Here is a 22,932-nt window from a genome sequence, read left to right on the forward strand (position 1 = left end):
ATGATCAGGTAGAAAAACACTTGTAAGAAGAAAGTGGTTTTTAGAGATGCAAAAGAAAATATTCTAATCACAAAATCAAAATAGATGACTAAAAAAATAGTTGCCAGACTTCCGTTAAAAAGGTCTTAGAAATTAACAACAACGTATAGATGAGTGTTCCACTAGAAAGCTTCTAAGATAGTGCTGAGGAAACATCCCAGGGTTAGGACAGAAAGAGAGAAGAGCTGGACAGCAGGAGGGAAAGCCAACTAACGCGGGGTCCGTCCAGTGGACACGATGTAGATAAGGGGAAGAAGATAAGTCACTGAGTCGTCAAAGTCGTTAAGACACATTTTCCAGAACTGGGCAAAAAAAAAAAAAAAAAAGCTCACTTCCAAAGGGCCATCTATCAGGGTGTCTCTAGATGTCACCCCAGAAACACTCAAAGCTACAGTACAAATCTGAAGCCCGTAGAGGCGGCAAAAGGACAGTCAGTCTTGAAGGGTTGAGAAGTTCACCTCTGTACAGCAGTTCTCAAGAAGCCGATGTGGGAGAGATTATTCAAACAACAGGGAAACGAGAGGAGAGAGAGAGGGTGGTAGAGGAAGCAGGAGAAGGGAGGGGAGTGCCAGGTGATGACGGGCTAAAGTTCCGGGATGGGACTGCCATTGGGGAAGCAGTCCTCATTAGAAGCCAGCAGGCTTTGAGAAGGTGCCTTCAAAGAGCCGAAGTGACTAGAACATCTGATATGTCTTAATGTCTTGGAAGGAAGTGCAGACATTTGGCAGAAAATTGAGGTTTTGGATTGCTGATAAGCGCATAGAAACCTAAGTAAGGGGAAAGACATGCGGTTGTGTAGGAAAGGAAAAACAATCATGGCTGCTCTGATGACTCAGCCCTGAATAGTGTATATCGTTATGATGATTTGTGCCCTAGCGACCGACACAAGCACACCACCTACAGTCTCTTTTGGGATAATAAGGGTGTGACAAGAGTATATGGAAATACTGTGGTTGGGGATGAAAGGACAGATCTTTACCTAACATGTGGGTTATACCTATGCTGAAAAATCAAGAAAGCAGTACTCTGAAATACAGAAGTAAATCTTCCTAAATAAATTAATTAAAAAGTATCCCTCCAGGGATGGATTCCTATTCTTTTTTTATTTTTCTTTCTTCTTTCTTTTTTCTCATCTTACCACAAAGTGTGCTGGGATTACAGATGTGTGTTATCATGTCTGGATTCAAACGGGTTCTGAGTATCTGAACACAAGTCCTCATGCTAGCATGGCAAGAGCACACTGAACCATCTCCCCATCCCAGAAACCCATTAATGTTTTTGACGAATTAAGTAATGGATGAGGCAATCAGCTAAGCAAGAAACATTGATGGCATGCCTGCTCTGTGCTAGACACTCAGAGGGAGAGAAGGACCAGCCCTAAATTGGAGCAATGAGTAGTTTATTACCATGTTGACACACTGAGTTTGTGAGGAATGGAACTTCTTTATATTTGTTTTGTTTCTTCAGTTTGAAAAAAATCACATATTTTTAAGGCTAGAGAGATGGCTCAGCAGTTTTGAGCACTGACTGCTCTTTCAGAGGACCTGGTTCAGTTCCTAGCACCCACATGAAAGCTCACAACTCTCTGTAACTCCAGTTCCGGGGGATCTGACAGCCTCACAAGCAGGGAACACACCAACACACAGGGAAAAACAAACAAACAAATAAATAAGTAAGAAAAGCATTTTTAAAGAAATCAGTTGTTTTATCAAAGGTATGTGTGCACATTATTTAAAAGTTTAAATACTACTAGATGTCATAGAGCATGGCTTTAATCCCAGTGCTTGGGAGGCAGGGGCAGGGGCAGGAGCACGTAGATTTCGGTAAATTCTAAGCTAGCCTTGTCCACATAGTAAGTTCCAGTCCAGCCAGGATCTATAGAAAGACCCTGTTTAAAACAAAACCTAAAAAAACAGCTAAGCAGTACTGTAAATTTATAATAAAACACGGCGTCTCTCTATTTCATGTCTCACACTTGCATTTTCCCTCTTGAAAACAATCTGACCACTTCTTTGGTGCATAGATAGATACATAGATAGATAGATAGATAGATAGATAGATAGATAGATAGAGAAATATACTTATATGTTTCTAATATATACTTAGAAATATATTTGATGCATATGTATTTATTAGTGTACATATATTTAGAAATGCATACATGTTTTTAAACATGCCTGGATTATTCCCTATGGATTTGTGATTTTTAGGCATAATCATCTCTTACAATTGATGAACATGCAATTGTCTTACACCATCCTCTATTCCCATGCCGTAGCCTCCCAGATATCTTTGTATTGAATAAACTGTGTGATGCACCTTGTCTGCCCTAATACAATTCCCAGCTGAATATTTTGGACTGTGGTTATTTCTTCTCCCCACGCCCTGGCATTATACCCCCCCCCATTTGCTTACTTTCCTTTGTCTGTCTTCTAAGGTGTGCTCAGCCGACATTAGGTAGTGCTACCTCTCCCTCCTCCCCCTCTCTTTTTAGTAGTTGCCCCTGCCTCCACTCTACCCTTTATGCCGCCACGGACTATTGGAGAGCTGACGGTTTCTCCTTTACTCAGGATTCCCTAAGTTTTCCTCCCAGATTCATTTCCCTTCCTCTCTTTTGCTTTACTGTCTTGTCTTGATAGAGAATTTTCTAGTTTCTGATGTTTAAAAGCCACTCCTATTGTCTTTCATGTACTGAAATTCATCACCACGTGTTTGGGGCAAGCATTTATTTTCATCCATTGTTCTGTATCCCCAGTGGCCCCTTCAGGAAACTTAGACTCTCAACTTTCACTTCTGAGAAATCACCTTGTATTATTCTACTGGTGATTCCTACCCCTTTGTTTTTCTGTTGCTACCTCCTGAAATTTTGTTGGAAATATTGGAACTCCTCTATGTAACCCTCTAATTTCTCCAGCTTTTCCTTTCTATTGTTTTGTCCTTTTTCTGCAATACTTTGACTTCATTTCTGCTCCCTCTTGAGCTTCTCATTATTACTAAGTCTTTATCAGTCTCTAACCTCTCTTTTTATATGACTCACATGTTGCTATGTGCCTAATTCCTATTCAAGGGCAAAGATAGCCTTTTCAGTTCTATCCAAGCTGTACTTACCTATTTTGGTCTGTATTGTGTTTGTTTGAGGCTTTCTGTAGAGATCTCCTAATTCTTGATGTTTGTCCAAAATTAGAGGGAAAATCTAAATAGATGTTTGGAAGTCCTGAACTAGTTAGTAGATGGGGCTTTTGCTGTTGTTTGTTTGTCTGTCTGTCTGTCTTTCATTCCCTCTGCCGCAGTGCTCGGGATCCAATCCAGGACTTGTGCGTTTTAGGCACGCACTGCCATGTATCCTCAGCCAATTTTGTTGACTTTGAGTTGAAATGCAAAGCAAGCTAGGGGAATGTGTGTCTTTTTTTTTTTCTGATTCCCCAGAAAGAAATGTTAGTTATCTCATGCCCAAATTATCAGTGTTTTGGGGAAGCCCAGTGGAGTGGGCTGGGGAATCAGAAGCCGGAGTCTTGGCATTTTTGGTTGTCAAATGCCTTGACTTGTCACACTATTCTCAGACTAGTCACTGGGCCAGTTGACCTCCAGTCAGTAAAGAATTCCTTCAAATAATAGGCCTCCTCCCTTCTGCAGGGGAGGGGGAGAAAAGCTCTATGTGTTTCAGCAGAGGCACTGAAAGCTTGACTTGCCACTCAAGTTTGTCTTCCAGCCCATCTGCTAGTCCAGGGCTCCCAGTCATCTATTTAGACTGCTCCTCTAATTCTGGACCAACACCAAGAATGTTGCGGGATATTCAGTCATACTGTGAACCTGGAGACTGCATTAACAAAATAAAACCAACCTTGGGTCAGGAGGCGGAGCCAGCAACTAGATGACAGAAAGTAGTCCTAGAGAGGCAGAGGGAGTCTGGAAGATGGCCAGAGAGACACAGGAAATAAATAGGAGGGAGGGACTTTGAGTGTGGTGGTCCTTTCTTGTTTGGGGCAGCAGAAGGACGCTCTCTTGCTGGGTAGGCAGCTAGTGAGGAAGGACACTGATGCTTCTCGGCCTCTCTGAGCTAGCAGGTTTTCAGCCTAGCATCTGACTCGCAAGTCTTTATTGGTAAATAGAATGATAGAGAGAATTGGTAAGAGAATGGAGTTTTTAGAAACTACATTTGTCGGCAGATCCAGCAGGGATGCAGCGGTCCCTCTGGGCCTTGTTCTGAGCAGTAGGGCAGTGATTATGCAGCCACGGTCAGTAGCTGAAACGCAGTTGATTCCAGTGCAGCCACAATGCCGTGATAAAACACAAGAATTGGATGTCTCAAACAAACAAACAAACAAACATCCAGAACAGAAGTACAGTCTAGCCTAGCAAGATCAATTCACCTTATTAGAGAGTATCTGAGGTTGCCAAGTGGTTTTGAGACCCTGCACTGTTTTGTTTTTCACATTTGGCCTAGAACTCAGTATTCTGGGCTTAGTTAAATCTCGTTGGCCCCCAACCCCTTCAGGCTGCCCTGTATACCAGAACAGCAGCTCCCCCTTCTCCCTTTCAACTTCTTTTTAAGAAGATTTGTTTTATTTTTATTACTTGCGTGCCTGCATGTGGGTATGTGGACTTGCATGCAGGTGCTGGAGACGTGGAGAGCTGATCCTCTAGAGCCCGAGTTAGGGGTGATTGTGCATTGTCTGACGAGTGCTGGGAACCCAGCTCGGGTCCTCTGGAGGAGCAGTATGTGCTGGGTGCTCTTAAGCACTGAGCCATCTCTCCAGACCCCAACTTCTGTCTTTTAAAACAAGACCTTCTCAAGAGAGTTACTCGATTTTGTTTTTTAGCCTTGAAGTGAATTTTTTCCCTTTCTTCCTCTTCCTCCTCCTTCCTTTCTTTTATAAGATTGGGTCTCAAGAAGGATGGTGGAGAGCAGGACATCTTTAATCCCAGGACTCTGAGAGACACATACGTGGCTGAGTTTGAGGCTAGCTTGGTCTACCTAGTGAGTTTCATGTCAGGGCTGCATAATGAGATCCTGTCTCAAAAAGATAAAACAATAAAGGGCCTCAAATTCTAGATCCTCCTGCCTCAGCCCCTCCCCCAGTGTTTACTGAGCCTTTATAGATGTGATCACATTCTGAATTCCCAAGAGTTCTCTTTTTAAAACTACACAAATGCTTCTCAATTCACAATGCTGTTGCATTCCCCTGTAAATAAACCTATAATTTGGCAAATTGTCCATAATGCACTTACAGGTAAAACAGCTTCATTTCTGTGGCTGTGACAAATACTCTGACAAAAAGCAGTCCAGAGGAGAAAGGCTTGTGCTTGACTCCCAGTTCCAGGGGCCAGTCCTTTCGTCAGGGGAGTCACAGCAGCAGGAGCCTCAGCAGCTCCTCACATTCACACCCCCAGTCAAGAGTGGAGAGCGATGGATGCAGACATGATGCCCTTCATCCTGCTCCCCAACAGTGCTGCCCTGGGAATGTGCACCCCTCCCGAGTGGCCCTCCCCCAGCCTTGTCTTCCGTTCACTTGCTGCTCTGCCATTCCTGTGGCCTGGGTCTTTCCTTTGTACAGATTCCTTTGGCTACTTGGTGTAATATTTTTCTCAGAGAATCTTCTTGAGGAATCACGGCAGTGAGTTTGGGGAAGACAGACTTAAATCTTTAACTGCTCGAGGGAATTAGAATTCACTTCTTTCTTTGAATGAACCTACTCTGGCCAAGCTCTGGGTCTTCAGCTCTTGCATCTTAGATTACACAAAGCATGTAGGCACTCTGATTCTGTAGTTTAATATAAAAGTGAGGGTCTTCAAGTGCTTGGTTTCAAGTGCTGGGTTAGGCTGCCTTCCGGAAGGTGGTCAATATGTCAACTTTTGGAGGCTAGCTGAGGGCAGGAGACTTATGCAAGACAAGGCTCATCCACTGTGTGTGGAAACAGGCCAGGGTTAGTGTTTACATGAACTCAGCACAGGCGGAAACAACCCTGCACATGTGTGTCCTTATACCAGCCCAGACGATGCTTGTTGACCCTGGGAAGCTGTTTCGGTGCCCAGGGTTTATGATTTACTCTGCACCTGCACCTTCATCCCCTGGGTCTGGGTCTCATGAGAGGGTACAGTTGTCCTTCTGTGTACAACTTCTGTGGGAGCAGGGCTCATCGCCTAATTAAGAAAGACAGTGTTAGGGCAGAGCAGGAATAGAGGTAGAATTTGGTGCAGGTACTTGCCTGGCAAGGGTGGAGCCCTTGGTTCTTGTCACTGGGGGCGGTGACCAGTGGCAAATCTGACAGTTCAGCCTGGGCAAAAGCTATTGCTGTGTTTGAATAGAAGTAGAATTATACAAAAATGCTTTTTAAAAACTACAAAAGCTAAAAGAACAAATGATTTCCAAGGTGCATATGGACATTTTAGAAATTAATGGGTGGTTCCTGAAAACTCTTCTACCTAGTCACTAAGCAAGAAACACATATAAAGTATTTGTTTCTTAGTCTAGCCTAGAGTTGAAAGAAATATAAGTGACCTTTTCAAACTATCTTGTAAATCACATTAACATAAGAGGATTTGATGAATTCAGACTGTCATACTGTTAGTTCAGAAGAGCTATATTTTCAAGCAGATTCTAAGGATTTGGTTGACTTATTTTATTTTTTTCCCATGAGTGCTTTACTGAAGCATAAGGAATTACCTTCTGGTTCCCATCCAGAAGTGGGAAGATGGTTTGGTGTGAAGGCAGAGTTGTCGATAGGAAGGAATTAATGTTGAGACCAACACCTGGGGTCTGTGTGGTTTCTCCTCTATGTGTCCTACAGTATTGTAAGCAGGGAAAGGTGGGAGGGAAAGTCAGCTGTGCTGGCCATGAGTCTATTAGAAAGCATCTGCTACGAGAACCACTTTCAGGTATGAGTAAACTGAGCCAGAAGCAGTGTGGGCTGACGGTGGAGTTTTCATTGCAGTTCCTCAGAAGCTGCCCCTGATTCCCAGAAGTGTACTCTGCATTATTAGTAACGTTGTAAATGGTCAGTGCAGTTTTTATTTGTATCGATGGCATTTTAAAAACTCATTTTCAATGTTTTACTTACCTGTATTGAAATGTAGACTTCAGATGGTTGTAAAATTCTATTATTGTATTACAAAATGCAAATACTATAACATCATCTACTAATTTATTTTTTAGACATGAAAATCAGATTTACTCCTGGTAGCCATACTATAGTTGTGTTGGCCTGTGTGTGTGAGAGAGAGTGTGACAGGGAGGGAAGGGAAGGAGGGAGATACAAAGAGACAGAGGCAGAGAGCTCATTCCTGTGTGTAAGCATGACCATGTGTGTGCTGCTGTGCTGGCAGAGAGCTCATTCCTGTTTGTAAGCGTGACCATGCGTGTGCTGCTATGCTCCTTGGAGGTCTGAGGACAACCTTCAGCATACCTCACCATCATCTTGTTTGAGGCAGGTTCTCTCTTTTCATTGTCTACTGCTGCATATGCCAGGTTAGCTGACCCATGGGCATTGGGGGTGCTACTGAACTGGCAGTGCTCTTGCTCTAAGTCAGGTGTGAATGGGATCACAGTGACAGGCCTGACAGGAGAGGCAGATGCTGAAAAGCCATTGTGGTCCATGTGCATGAGCCCACAGAACCTGGAAAAGCCTGTGGAGCCATTTGTAAGTCTGCTCTGTGGAGTTTGGAATCCATGCTCACCCTAGTGTTTAGGCAGGTGGGTGTCCAGAGGCTTGCGGTCTTTTTTCAGAGGAATGCCACTTTATAATCTAATTTGTGGAAAACCCTGAACCACCCCCTCTAGGACCTTCAAAAATAGATAACATTAGTCAGTAGTGATATCCACAGGGTTTTTTTCCTCCCTCCCTCTCCCCTTTTCAGAAATGACTAAAGTTTTTCTTTTTCTTTCTTCTTGATAAATTTATCTCCCTTCGGGATTTTCACCTTGTGAAAAAACAGTTAAAGTCTACGTTATATTTATTAGATTTTATTGCAAAACACAAAGCTTAATTAACAACAAAAGTCCCTTAGCTTCTTACGGACTATTTGTGTTGCAATTATGCTCTGAATGGAGAGGGCTAAAGTAGAAACTAGCAATTAGAAACTTGGGGTAAACTTGTGAAAAGCCAGAGGACAAGCTCCTTGGAGTTCAGGAGTCTGAGATACTCAGGCAGCCTCAGGAACCAGGCATGTTTACAGAAATCCAGAGGAGCAGCTGGACATGGTGTTGCTGACTTAGAATTGATCCCTGCACCCAGGAATCACGGGAAGGAGGAGATCCATTTCTGAGAAGAGAAGGAGGTAGAAAAATCCCTGTGGATATCACTACTGACTAATTTTATATGGGTCTCTAGGCCATAGGGGTGTGGTTCGGGACTTTCCACAAATTAGATTAAAAAGGTTGCATTCTTCTGAAGAAAAAAAAAGAATGGGAGTTCCTGGAGACCTACCTGCCCATAATTAAGGTGAGCAGGAATTCCAAACTCTACAGAAGAAACTTGCAAATGGCTCTAAATGCTTTCGGAGTTCTGCAGGATCCTTGCTTGCAAACGAGGGCACCAGACAAACAAATGAACAAACAAAACAACAAAGACAGAAAGGCCTCCAGGAGGGACTTCACCATTCTACAGGCTACAGATGAGACGTGTCTGTGAGGGCTTGAAAATGGCAATGTGCTAGTTGACAGGGACCCTCAGGGAGAGGCAGAATGAGGGTAACTGGTGACATTGCCCATTCACTGATGATTCTGTTCATTCATTCATTCAATCATGCATTCATTCATTTGCATATCCATTCACTCAGTCATCCATGCCTTCCTTCTCTCCCACTGCAGGCAGGGCTCTGGGCCAGTTCTCTTGACTTCTACTCTCCCATTGCTTCCTATTCTCCCTTCGGGGCACCACAAAACCCTCATTACTTCATAGAAACATCCATGGCACCTTCTGTCTCTACCTAATAAGTAGATTAGGTTCTTAAGGAACCACAATCTCTTAAAGAGACTAGCAATCAAGTAAATATTTTCTGAATGAATGAGCAAACTAATCCATTCAGCCACACATTTTTTGTTTTGTCTTTTCACTAAGGAAGAATTTACCAGCAATAGCTGTGAGGAGGTAGGTCTTGCCTGGCTAAGTGGGTCACAAAAGAATGGAGCTGAAAATGATATAGGTTTCTACATGGGTCTGGATTGGAAGTTTGTGGAACTAACGAGACAGAAGAGAAATACAGGAAGTAATGAGGAATCTCTTTGCACCTTTGCCAAGTTCATATACCCCAGAATTTGAGGTCTAATTTTTCTTTTAAGGAAGCTGTGGCCTAGAGAGATCGCATGTGTTATTTTGAAGTCATAGAAATGATGTACTTGCTTCCCTGAGATTTCTCTGAACTGATTAAAAGTAGTTGTGGGATGAATGAACTGCAGGGGTATGCTTGGTACCTTGGATTTAGAGAAGACAAGCTATTTCCAGAGAAGGGGAAGGACCCACAGTGCAGATCCCAGAGGACATGTCTGCAAGAATGAGGGGACCCCTCAGAAGCTTAGGATTCCCCTTAGAACGGTGGTATAGAAAGAGTGACAGCACCCCACTAAGCAGGGGCTGCCATCCTGGGAAGTTGATCTAACCGCTGCTGAGTTTTACTACGAAGCAAACTCTCCACGTGGTACTCGAGAAAAGCTTTAGGGTGGTGGTCACTTGTCATTCTGCATCGTGGTAGGCGATCACTTTTTTGGACCAGGAGCACCTCAGACCTGGGATGTTTAAGGGCTACAAACCTTTCACATCCAACAGAACCTGGCACAATGACATTTCTGAGTAACCTAAAGTGGTTTGTCGAGTAGTCAGTTGGCAAGAGCCAGGGGAACAGGGCCTTGGGCTTGGACCTCTGACTCAGCTCTTGTTTTCTGATCCAGTGACCACAGGTGGCTCATGGAAAGGGGGGTGTTTTTCCAGCAAACTGGAGACAGAGATTAGGTTTAAAAGCCCTCAAATATATTTTCCAACTTTGTTAAGAAATTACATGCATTTGAGGCCTACGGTGTGAAAATCTAATATACATTGTAAAATGATTAGCTAAAGTGAGTTAATTCAGCCATCACCTTACACAGTTATCATCTGTGAGCCTGTGTACATGCCCTGAAAGATTTACTCTCTCAGCAAGTCGTATTTGGTCCCTGCTATCAATGTGGTCATCATACTGTATGTCAGAGCCCTGAACTTCCTTATCCTAGTATTGAAAATTTGTTCCATTTGACCAACGTCAAATTTCATTTTCCTCGTGAGTTGTCCTTTCTGGAAACTTTTCTTCGTACCACGTATAGTAGCAGAAAGGGACAAATGAGCAGCAGCTGATACGGATAATAGTTGTTAGGATTACACCCACTAGGTATTTCTTTTGGTGAGCGGTTCTAACTGGGCCTGTGCACAAGCTAGGCAAATGCTTTACCACTGAACTATACTCTTAGCTCTTAGAAATTACACTTCTGAGCCGGGGGTTAGTGGCCCACGCCTTTAATCCCAGCTCTCGGGAGGCAGAGGCAGGTGGATCTCTGTGAGTTTGAAGCCAGCCTGGTCTACAGAGCTAGTTCCAGGACAGCCTCCAAAACAATACAGAGAAACCCTGTCTTGAAAAACCAAAAAAAAAAATATATCCTTCAGGAATAAGCAATCCATATACACAGCACGACACACATAAATATGCTTACACTGCTCCATTTTCCTCTTTACTGGCACCCGGTGCTAGCAGTTTGAATGTTGGAGGACCATTCGTTTGTGCTGACAGAAGGAAGGAATGAAGTAGCAGGGCCTCCTCCACATCCCATGACAGGAAGGAGGCACATGGAGCCTCTGCCAGCCTTGCAGGAAACCAGCCAGAAGTCAAAGGTGGTAGAGGAAGCAGCTGCCTCAAGAGAAACATACCTGAGGGAGAAAGAGTTTGGCTGCACTACAAAGAGGAAGGTTTAGTAGGGTGGGGATTCTGAGAACATGGGGGTGACTTTCTGGATTGCCTTAATAGAGTCTACCTCCACCCCAGCACCTCACACGGTCAGATCCCAAGAGGTTTGGCTTTGAGGGGACGCATTAGGAGAGAGAAAGACTTGATAAGGAACCTCTGCCCTGGGAGCCCACTCCAACCCCCACCTGACCTTCTCCTGAACCTGACTTGTATTAACACAAAAGGCTAACGAACAGTCTGTAAACACCTGGGGTGTGAATGTTTTGCTTAGTTTCAAGATAGCAAAGCTTGGCTTTCAATAAATACTTGGAGAAAGTAAAGAGCTCCTACATGATGCTCTCAAATATACCAGAGGTTCCCCTCATCCATGCAAAAGACCATTCAGGGATAATTTGAGTTGTCTGATAATATTTACATGTTGAATTTTCTGGCAGATCTTGGTTTCAGAGTGATCAGATCTTCATCAGACTGCCCTGAAAATACCTGCACTAATATTCCATGTAGTCCTTTTATTTTGAGTTCTATCAAAGTACTGTTTATATTATTCAAGTTTGAGTCATTTACCAAGACAAAACAAAAACAAAACAAAAAAACAAAAAACCCTCAACTGAGAAATCCAACCCTGTTTTGGAGAGCACTGTGAGCCCGAGAAGGCCTGACAAAACAAACTCCATGTCATCCTTATTCCCCCAACCCCAGTCCCCTGATGCATATCTCCATCCCAGACATGATGCTTGCAATTGACTTAACCTGGAAGCAAGAGTGGATATAGAAAATGGGTCAACCCAGATAAGGTGGATATATGCCTAATTATTTCTAAGAGGCATTCACAGGAGTTGGTATATGCCTAGCATTTAAGCTTCCCTATGTTTTCAGAAGATGGAGAAAACTATGATTTCTCTAAGTTCTGCTTCATGTAGTTCCAATGAAGTGGACTAAATTTGTGTCTGAAGATTGCAAACCTACATGTAACAGCATGAACCGGAGGTTGCACACTGTGTTAAAAATGTAATTTCCCCCCCTTGGAGGGCAAAGGGACAGAAATGGGGGGGTAGGTGGGGGAATCAATGTTTAGGTCAAACATTTGAAATTGGAGTGCAATCTTCTTAATCATCACTTTCATTTCTGTCTTCTAGGGAACTCTACGCACTAGAAAGCAGTGGAAAACACTAGATTGCATCAGATATTGAAGAGGAACTAATAGCACCATGCAGTAGATAGGATTTCAGTGAGACCTTGTTAAGAGCTGCCTGTTTAGAGGCAGCAGCTTTGAAAGTGGGAAGCCAATGGCGTTCTAGATTCCACTGTCCTCCAGCAATGTTGGTCCATGCTGATAGGAGCAATGAGCTTTGACACTACTATTCCACTCCGCGCAGGTTTGCGGGGATAGGTTTCCATGGAAGAGACAGGCTGTGCATAGCTTCTTATGCCCTTCAGAAGCGTCTCTAAAAGCATGTCTCAGAGTCACTCTGAGGCACAATGCTCACAGCAGATGTAATATGGTTAGGATTTCATCTTTTTTGATAGGCCAGTGGTTTCATGTATCTATTTTTAACTTGGTGTCTACTATTAGCTTGTAGTCTTACTGGCACTAAATGTGACCCAGGGAGAAAAGAAGGAAAAGGTGTAGCCTCAGAGAGCATGCTGCAGAGGAACCATATACTGCAATAATGATAGCTGACATTCAGGCTGCTCTTTAAATCATAAAGGTCAGTTCCCCCTTTACTCCTGGGCTCTCAGAAGGAACATTGATTGCCTAGGCGCTGCTATCCTTACAGTGAGGACGGTGGAGCTGGAGACGAGAAGGGATTTTCCTGGGACCACATTCCAGGGAGTCTAACACGGTGGGGCCAGCTGACTCTGAGGGCGGGTGGCTACCATCCAATGTCTGTGCAAAGGCACGTGTCCCAGCTTCAGGAATGGTCTAGCTGGAAAGGGGTCCTCACAGATGATGCTATAGGGAAGATGCAGGGACCAGTACTTATTAAAGATGGTCCAGGGAGCACCTGCTGTGGGGAGAAGAACAGGAAATGACAAGGAAGGACAAGGACAATACTGAAACTTGCCAAGTGATTCACAGGAAGAAGACAGACATTGTGAAGCAGAAAACCGTTGTTGGGAATGATGGGAGGTAAGTCCCTGCAACACTAGGGACCATGTGTGTGAGAGTTGGGGCAGCAGTACCTAGAGTTTTCTTCTTTCCATTGCCTCAGGAAGTCCCCAGTGGAGGGGCCATGAGCATTCCGCAGAACACACACTGCATTTGTAGTACAAAGGGGGCTTGCCAGCCAGGTATATTATATATGGAAGTTGTGCAGGGGAAGTTCTTATGGAAAGTGACTAAACATGTCATTGCTCTGTGTGTTACTTAATGATATGTGTGCAGAAGTTGGTAGGAGTCTTGGCACTAAGAAAGTGATCAGAGAATGAAAATCAAGAACAAAGTCATTAAAAGAGCTGAAGGCTTCAAACTAGCCTTCAGTAGCCAATTATGATCTGCTTCTCTGTCATAGTGGAGATCACTTAAGTCACATCCACACTGAGCATTCCCTGTAGCTAGTGCTGACACTGTACAGCCTTCAGGAGACCAGGAGAGCTAACCTTACTCTAGGAAGTGAGACTTCATACAAACTTGATCCCTATAGCCTTGTATGTCCTAGCCAGCGATCACTCATTAGCCATTGGGTTCATAAAACCAGGGTCACTGTGCATTTGAACCATTCCCATGCAGATCTGGGAGTGCCGGGGCTGGGCCACAGCTGTCATGTCAGGGCCATTCCTCTGTGCAGGGTCACAAGCTTGGGAACACATTCCTGGCAGTCCCCGGGACCCACTGTGTGAAATGGAGTGTGGAGAGGGAGGCCGGGGAGCAGATCTTCCCTTTCTTGCTTGGAAACCTCCTGGTAGTTTCCAGGGAACACGCAATTGAAAGGTACATTTATAAGTGCATGCCCAGCTCGTTGAATCCGGGGTCTCATCAAGGGAATCTTGGCTAATTCTAGCACAGAATCAGTGTGTATTAGTTAAGTGCATAGGCTCCAGAACCAAGGCATGTACATGTTCACCAAGCCCCTCCCCCTTTCTCTGTCTCTGTCTCTGTCTCTTCTCTCTCTCTCTCTCTCTCTCTCTCTCTCTCTCTCTCTCTCTCTCTCTCTCTCTCTCTCTCTCTCTCTCTCTCTCTGTGTATGCATGGTCTTGAGACTTGTCCTCTTTGAAAGGGAACATAGCATTTTTGAGCTGAGGAAGAACACCAACCATTATATAGTTGTAAACAGAACCCATTAACCCCACTGCTGGCTGCAGTTGCAAACAACCTTCACTGCCCTCCTGAATTGAGACAGAGGCAGCCCTTCACCCTCACATTGGCTGGTCGTTGAACACAGGCCGTCCCTAGAAGGGAAGTGTGATCTTGGGTAAAGAGTCTGTTCAGCAGAGGCATGCATGTGACAGCTGTAGCCACACTCCTCACAGCAGGAAAAGAAAGTGTTCTTGGGCTCCGAAAGAACTGATACATCCACGTGGTGCGCCACAGATCTCTTGCTTTTTCTTTTTTAATATTTGAGACATGTTTTTTCTGTGTTGTCCTGGCTGTCCTGGAACCAGCTCTGTAGGCCAGGCTGGCCCCTGACTCACAGAGATCTGCCTGTGCCTGCCTCCGCAGTGCTGGGATTAAAGCATGCGCCACCACCACCCTGTTCATTTGCTTCTTATTAAAATTCTGGAACCCACTTTCCAGATAGCCCTAGACTTTTTTATCTGTGAAAATTTACAAGAGAACGGTGGAATGGGATAAACAAGAGCTGTCTGGCAACTGCTTTCAAAACTACAGTTGACACTCACGGTCTGTTTCTTTTACTACCAGGTCAAACTTCTTCCCTTTATCTGGTTCAGGTAGTTTACTTGGTGGGTGCAAAATTAGGCTCTGACTGATATACTTACCAAATTTCCATCAAGAAATACCAAGCTAGATTATCTGCTTATCAAACATACTTTTTGCTGTTCATATTCTGAAAACACAGCCCTACAGTTTCCTGGTGGTGACAGTCAGTTCCTTGGTCACTGTACTGACTCTATTGTTCTCTTGGTACAAACGTTGTCATTAAATGAGATGCTTGCTTTATCCCCTGATAGAAGAAGTAACGAACAATAGTGTGAGCCATTGACTCTGTGCAGGGATCTACTCCTAACATCTGGAAGGCAAGTGATTTAGTAAGGCCTCCTACATTTTCCTACTGGTTCCCTAGGTTCACAGAGCACTGAAGTGTGACCTGAACTGTAATTGTTGTGTATCCAAAGTAAATAATTGGTCTGATCTTCCTCTCTGATAGAGACTGAAAGAATGCATTTGTTGGATCCATCACTGAAAGTTGTTCCTGAGGCAATGCTAATCTGCTTTAGTCAAGATAACCCATCTGAAGCTGGTCATAGTGGTGCATACCTGTAATTCCTACGAGAAGGACTGAGGGTGAGGATCACAAGCTCAAGGCCAGCTGGGGCTGCACAGAATGACTCTGACTTAAAAAAAAGGTAATCACATGGCGAAGTTGTTACAATTGGGTCCAGGGCTCAGGATGATGAGCAAGTCAACAGTCATTCCCCACAATGACCTGCCTTTGTAGAATTAAAAGGCAATATGATGGGAACCCACACAACTCCTGTGTCCTTAACCTGCCTTTCCATAAGAACCACATACTGGTTTTTTTTTATTTACTATTATGGCTAGGCTGGGAGAGGGCAGTTTCAGAGGCTTTCCCAAGATAATATGTAGGATTATACCAGTAAGTATATCCACTCACTGAATTTATGGACACTTACTGGGCAAGTTTAGGAAGCAGGGAGCCTACCACAAGACAGAATTCGATGTATTGGTTGGCCTCCATGTGTCTCTTCTTCAGTCAAATGGGACAGGGAGTATTAACACTGCTGTGGCTCCCCAGATTTCGGGGTCAATTGCTGTCTGTGTCCAATTATTCCTGAAATGCTTAAGATTTCTCTCTTATCCTGAGTCCTCTGTGTTACCTGTATAAATGAACATAGATCCCTGAGGTCAATACAATATGCTCATCATGGTGCTACAGGGTCCTTCTTCCTAGAGAACTTGCCTCCCTTCCAGTAAGTAGATTCTAGGACAGAACATTGGTTTAGATCTAGACTTGAGCTAAAGACACTAACTTTCCAACAGGGTCTCTCTGGTTTGATCTCCATTCTTGACTTCTTTGGCTCATATAGTTGCATATTATCTCCATGGACAGTGACACTGTGACCACCTTACTTCTATTTTCAGGGTCCCACTACCACCATCACTGTCAATCAGTTTAACTGTATAACATCTACTATCATTGGCCTGGCCCCCAAAAGGCTGGTAGCTGTGGAAATTCTTAGTGATGTATAACCATTCCTTGTCACTTCAATAGACAGCAATTCTTCAGTCCCTCTGGTGGAGCAAAGCCAGCTGGTGTATTTTCTCATCTTATGTAGCATAAATATCCTGGTACGCCACTCCAAGCTCTGTGATCTATCCTTTAGTGTTTGCCATGGAGATTCTGGCACGAGTACTTAATGGTTTCCATCACTTCCAAGATCCATCCTAGTTATGTCTGAGAATTGTCTTCTGAGGTGTAAATTACCCCTTACAAATACAGCATACTAATTATCGCTGCATGTGTTACCAGCCAGGTCATGAAGTTTATGTGGGGGGAATATAATTTCTTTTCTTAGAAGGCCCAGAACATTCTCAATTTGGTTATATTTTGATGTAATTGTAGTTAGATATCTGATGATCAAGATGGGATGCAGGAATGATGACTGAGCGGGTATACTACTTAGTTATTGCTGTATAACAAATTAGTATCAAAATCTAGCGGCTTAAAACAAAAACATTGGTTCACAATTTCCGACTCAAGGCTCTAAAATTGGAGACAAGGTGTTAGCTGGCATTGCTGTCACTTCCAAGAGAGTTCATAACATGATTGTTGCCAGGAAGTGACAATTACTTACTGGTAATTGGCAGGAAGTCTCAGTTCCTTGCTCTGTGGGTCTCTTCACAATGCTTCTTGATTATCTCAAAAATGTAAAAAGCACCTTTCCCCAGAGAGAGTAGTCCAAAAAGGTAAACACAAGGGAGACGGCAATGTCTTTTATGGCCTACTGCAGACTTTGTAGTTTCTGAAATATTCTGTTGACTACAGTGAGCCCTGTTCAAAACATATGCCAAAGATATGACTTAGAGGTTAAGAGTGTGTACTGGTCTTGCAAGAGATCCTATTTGGGTTCCCAGCACCAATGTCAGGTGGCTCGCAACAGCCTATAGCGCACTCCACCCTCTCAAGCCGTCTACTGGTCCTTTCGCTAATGTGCCTCCACACAAACACACATACATATAATTAAAAAATACATCTTAAAAACAAAAATAACAGAAATTACACCGCCAACACAGCCTTTGCAATAAGTCCTACTTCTCTTCAAGTAAGGAGTGACCTAGTGTTAACTTTTACCAGGAAGGAGTAAGCAATGCTTCACCTCCAGTTTTAGACCCCAGGACTTGAGATTTTCAAGTGCACAGTTTAAATGCCCCCATGTCCAAACCTTATGTTTACCTTAAATTACTGATTACTCACACAGGCTTTCACGTCTTTCTGGAACGCATCTCTTTTTCCAAGAGTAGTCACCGAATCCCTGAGTCCATGTAGTTATCACCTGCTGCATCTCTCACGTGCCAGCTGTGGTTCTCTACGGTGTGCTCACTTCATCACCCCAGGCAGGCTCTCAGACTTGAACTGCCTCGATCATAGGTCTGTTGGCGCTTCATTCTCTCATAGGAGACACTAGTTTTAGTTCTGTTTTGGGATTATTCCTGCGCTTACTGTAGCTGGGACAAGTGTGCTAAGAAGTGGGGTCTATGCTGGGCACTGGGAAGGTTGAGGCAGTCGGTCCTGAGTTCAAAGCTAGTTTGAGCTACCATAGTGAGACCTGATCTCAGATGGGGACAGAACTCCATGTCCAGGTTTGAATGCTAGAGAGTACTAGTGAATCCCTGATGCTGCAATGATAAACGGCACACTTACTGAAAGTAAAAATAAGTATTTATTGTAGAAATTACTCACAAGAGACAAACAAGTAACCCAGATGAACCTAGTAGTTTTCCGCCAAAAGTGGGCCTGGCTAGTGAGTGACGTAGTTCACCATCTACGTCCGTATACGTCCTTAGTCATGCCTGAAGTGGGTGTGGTTAGTGGTGCGGTAAACCGCCCTTTTATTACCTCATCTATATGCGCCTCTAATAAGTCACATGGTTAATGGCAGAACACTGTTTCCTCCTACAAATCTCCTTAGCAGTGAAGGAAATATACGGAGCAAAGGAAGACGACCAATAACATAGCCACAAGAAAGTCCTCATCCAACACTGTGGGCTGCTTTAGATGGAAGATGACTATAGGGAGTGGTTGAAGTTTTGAGTGAATGCATATTGTTGACGTGGGCACAGTCATGTCAAGGACCCCGATGCCACAGACCCATGGGAGTGGCAGGGTGAGGCTCAGAGGTATGGCAAAGCCTCCCTCTGGTCATAGTGTGGATGCTGACTGTACAGAAGCCATCAACCACAGCTTCCTCCACTGAAGCCTGAAACTGCTCCCTACAGAGACCTGCCACTGAGATTAGCTAACCCTGCCGTGGCAGTTAATGGCCTCCATCAGAGCAACCACAGCCCATCCAAACCAAGCTTTCCTGTTTGTGTGTCTATGTTTGCCCTTTCTTCGTTCCTTCATTGCCCCAGCTAGGTCAATCCCTGAAGGTGAAGGGACATGGCAGGTGACCCCTCTGAGACTTCATACCCTGTACTTAACAGTCCTTAGATGGAGGTTGCCAGTAAAAGGGACTAAGACTCTGGATAAAGCAGCTGAGAGCAGTTCCTTGAGAGAGATTCTTCAAGTACCTGGGCCTCCTGAGCCCCAGCAATGGACAACTAGTCATTAGTTCTGAGTGTCGTGCTAGATCTGGAAAGTTGGGCCAGGCAAGCTAGGACTTTAGGGTACAAAATTTAAGAGGCATCTATTTACAGATGCCTGGTTGCACATATACAGCTCTCAGAGTGAGTGTCTCCCTAATTTTGTGCCTTACTTGCCTTCCCTGGAACAGTGTACCCTTTAATATTCAAGGCAGTTAATGAAGTCCTGGTGAAGATGAGCCCTTGCTAACTGTCTGCTATTGTTACTGCTGCTTTTATGGTGTCTGTACATTTTAGCATGGTTCAGCTTCCTGCACACCTGGAATAGGATGGATAGCTAAGTAGAAATGGTTTTAATTCTGGCCCTATCTTAGTTTAATGGGGCTGGTATCTCCCCTCCCCCCCAGACAGGGTTTCTCTGTATTGCTTTGGAGCCTGTCCTGGAGCTTGCTCTGTAGACCAGGCTGGCTTTAAACTCATAGAGATCTGCCTGCATCTGCCTTCCGAGTGCTGGAATTAAAGACATGTAGGCATGTGCCACCAACGCCAGACCCGGTATCTTCTTTTTAAGGATGGCAATGCTATCTTAGATGTGGGAGTGTTGTGCCAGGTTTGCGGAATCCCAGAGACTAACCCAAGGAGTCGACACTCTGATGCAAAAGCAAAAGGTTCCATTTATTGTTCAGCTGGCCAGCCGGATCTCTTTCCATGGTGGAGGAAATGAGATGCCCACCAGCCAAAAGGAGAAGCTTTTAAAGGGGCAGACCATAAGATTGAAGGCCGCAAATTTCAGTTTCCATGGTTACTTAAGGTCATACAAAATACAGAGTAAAGCAGTAACTATATATTTTAAGCAAGATACATTTGAGTAAGATAAGACAGGGCATGGGCTTGCAGGTTGGGGCGGGGTCATAGGGCCTGTCAGCTATCCCCTGGGCCTGGGGATCTTTACAGCTGGCAGGGGATCTTTATGACCAGCAATTAGCAAGGAATGTTAGCAGGAGGGGGGGTGGACAGGGACATGACAGTCATCTCCCCTTCTCTTGAGAGCAGGGGCTCAGGCGCCAGCCATGGCTTTCTTTATTTAAAGAGTTCCCTTTTCCATTAGAAGTTCCCTTTCTCTGTGTAGACTTAGGACCCAGGTTTTTAAACTTTTATTAATTTTAATTCTTGGTCCCTCAGGAGCTGGGGTAGACACCATTGCTTACTTATCCAGACTATTGCCAACAAAATATTGAAGTGTTGGGTATAGACAATGTTTCTGGGAGACTGACTCTGCCTTAGCCCTGAAATCTATTATTAGGTCCTGTGCTGCTTGCAATTAGTGTCAGCACAGGCCGATTCAGTTCTCCCAGTAGAATACGACATCTGCCTAGGGCTTTGGGGAAATATTTTGATTGGTGATAAAAAACAATTCTGAGGAATCCCCCTGTGGTTACTAGGACAGTGACAGCCATCTCAGGGTCCTGAGGGAAGTCAGTCAGTAGGTCAGATCAGGCTGACCTGAGGGAAAGTAGGAAAGACTCTGGACCTTCATCCCCCCAGATTTAAATGGGATCTTGTATGCACTCCTACTTGGCCTTGAACTCATGAGTCTCCTGGCTCTGCCTCCTCAGTACTAGGATCACAGATGTGCACTGATACACCTGGATTTTAAAGATTCTTTCATTCATTATTGTTGTATTGTGTGTGTATGTGTGCGCGCGCCATTGAAAACTTGTGGTGGTCAGAGGACCGTTGGGGAATTGGTTCTTTCTTTCCATTGAGGGTCAAACTCCTGTCATCAAGTGTGCCTGCCGAATGCTTTCACGTGCGGAGTCACGTGCTGGAACAATTCACTAGGTAAGTTATAGTACGTTGTTTCTGTTTACCTGCAGCCAAAAGCACCCTACCATAACCGATAAAGCAATATTGAATGATGGGTTATTAAAGCACAGTATGTAAAATGATGAATTGACAGTCTAATGTGCTATCTAGAATTAACATACAATTTACATAAATCAGCTCATTTTTTGTATGACATCTTTGATATGTTAGAATTGATCTAGAACATGATCTACATTCACTTAGACCCCATCTACTTACAACCACAGTGGAACTTACATTTTGACACGTAGTTCCTACTGAATAACTCTATATTTCAGAAGATAAACCTCCCACAGGGACCAGGGTGAGAAGTAGAAAACTGACCATAGCCTAGACAGTGTCTTGCTCCTAACACTAGTCTGGATGGACTTTCTCAGGAAACAGGAGCCCAGTCTATCAGAGAAGAAGCCCCAGAGGATAGAGAGGGACATTAAAATAAGACCAGGGACAGGATGCTGGAACTTAGCCCCTGCCACTATCCCAGGAGTCCCTGTGTAGCAGCTGCTCTGACTTTGCTTGTCTTGATACTTTTCTGAAGATTCAGTGACAATCAGATCATTGACAAGTGACCGACTTCTGGTGCTGGGTGATCTCTCAGCCACATATTCAGTAAATTGGTCCCTGTCTTCCATATGGTCCACAGACATGGCTCTTACAGTCAGGGATTACAAGCATGCATGCCTCAGGTCATTTGTGTCAGAGAGACAAGTTGGTCAGAACAGAACAAATCGTTTTCTCTGTTGGGAACTTGGAATCATGACTATGAAAAACAATTGTTTTCCGTAGTATCATCTATAAGACCTGTGGAGCCAGGTCTATGGGACACATCTATACTCCTAGATATTCAAGGGGATGGGGCAGGGGTATGTCAAGGTTCAGGCCTACCTGGGAAAATAAGTTGGAGGCCAGCCTAGATAACTTGGTGGGACTCTCTCTCTGAATAAAAAAAATATAAAGAGGACTTGGGATACCGATCGGTTACAGAGTGCTTGCTTCTTGTGTGGTATACCAATCTAACATAAAGTTCAATCCCCAGGACTGAAAAAATAGAGAGAGGCACAGGAGAGCTGTGTGGAGTGGCTGTCATCTACCGTGCATGAAATCAAGGGGGACGAGAGGACAGCTTTCCCTCTGCCTCGAATCCCGGCACCGTCTTCGAGCATCTGTGGCATGTGTCATCTTGTACCCATTTGGTTACTCTGTCGCATCCTGGCATGGACTGTTACAGCTATTTTGCTTGGATATTGCTTTTCTCTCCAACTACATTTATTCCAAAGGCTTTCATCTGTATCAGTAAATAAAGTTTGGTTTAATTTACAATTAGAGGCCAATTAGAATCATCAGCCAAAAATCTGTAAATGCTGTTTGCACACGCAGAAATGCTGAGTAGAGGAGCGAGGAGCTGTGATGCCTGGGGGTTGGTAAACCCTCGCTGACCACCCCCCCAGTCCCCATTGTTGTCCTAGTCACAGGGTTCTTGTTCCCTGTTTGCTCATAGGTCCTCTCTGCCTTTGTTCTTGTACGGTCTTTGTGTGTGTCCTTGTTCTCACTTCCTCTGAAAGGCCAGTTGCCAAGGCCAAGGAAACACCAAAGCTCTGATGTGAGCCAGCCTCAGTTACAGACACAAGGAAGGTTGGGAGACAGCAGCTGTGCTTTGGCTCTCTCAGATCCATACCAAGGACAAGAAACTGGACACACTGACGACCAGGGCAGTGGAGTTATTCTGTGTATTAAATTGACAATAACAAGAATGGAGCTGGTGCCCAGACCTTGACTTGGACATGGTCTATCCTGCATTGTGGCTTTGTGCAAACAAAGGTTTTGGATATGAATGGTTGGGTGGCTTGGCAGCAGTGGAGTGTGACGCACATACTTGATACCAGGATGATGGATGTTTAGATTTTTATTTCTATTGAAGTAATTACAATATTTGTGTATTTATTTTTTGCTTTTGTGGAGACAGAGTCTCACTACATAGCATAGGCTAGCCTCAAAGCTGTAATCTTCCTACCTCTGCCTCCCAAGTGCTGGGATTAAAGGTGTGCCTTGCCAAGCCTGACTCTGCCATGTTTAAATCTAAGTTTACTTTGATATGAAAATCAAATGACCATACCTACATAGATTAATGGGTGCAACTGAATTCCTTAATTTGAGCA

The 22,932-nt window shown here is 44.2% G+C and overlaps 1 long non-coding RNA gene across 1 annotated transcript; it reads left to right on the forward strand.

Annotated features, from left to right (window-relative positions):
• Positions 1 to 12,105: 12,105 nt before the first annotated feature.
• Positions 12,106 to 22,093, forward strand: LOC121137183. The gene is made up of 3 exons (XR_005874417.1): positions 12,106 to 13,096; positions 15,294 to 15,492; positions 21,813 to 22,093. It is a non-coding gene; the product is annotated as an uncharacterized LOC121137183 (long non-coding RNA).
• The last annotated feature ends 839 nt before the right edge of the window (positions 22,094 to 22,932 follow it).

Source organism: Mesocricetus auratus, unplaced genomic scaffold, assembly GCF_017639785.1.
Source record: "Mesocricetus auratus isolate SY011 unplaced genomic scaffold, BCM_Maur_2.0 Super-Scaffold_100676, whole genome shotgun sequence".
Classification (NCBI taxonomy): Eukaryota; Metazoa; Chordata; class Mammalia; order Rodentia; family Cricetidae; genus Mesocricetus; species Mesocricetus auratus.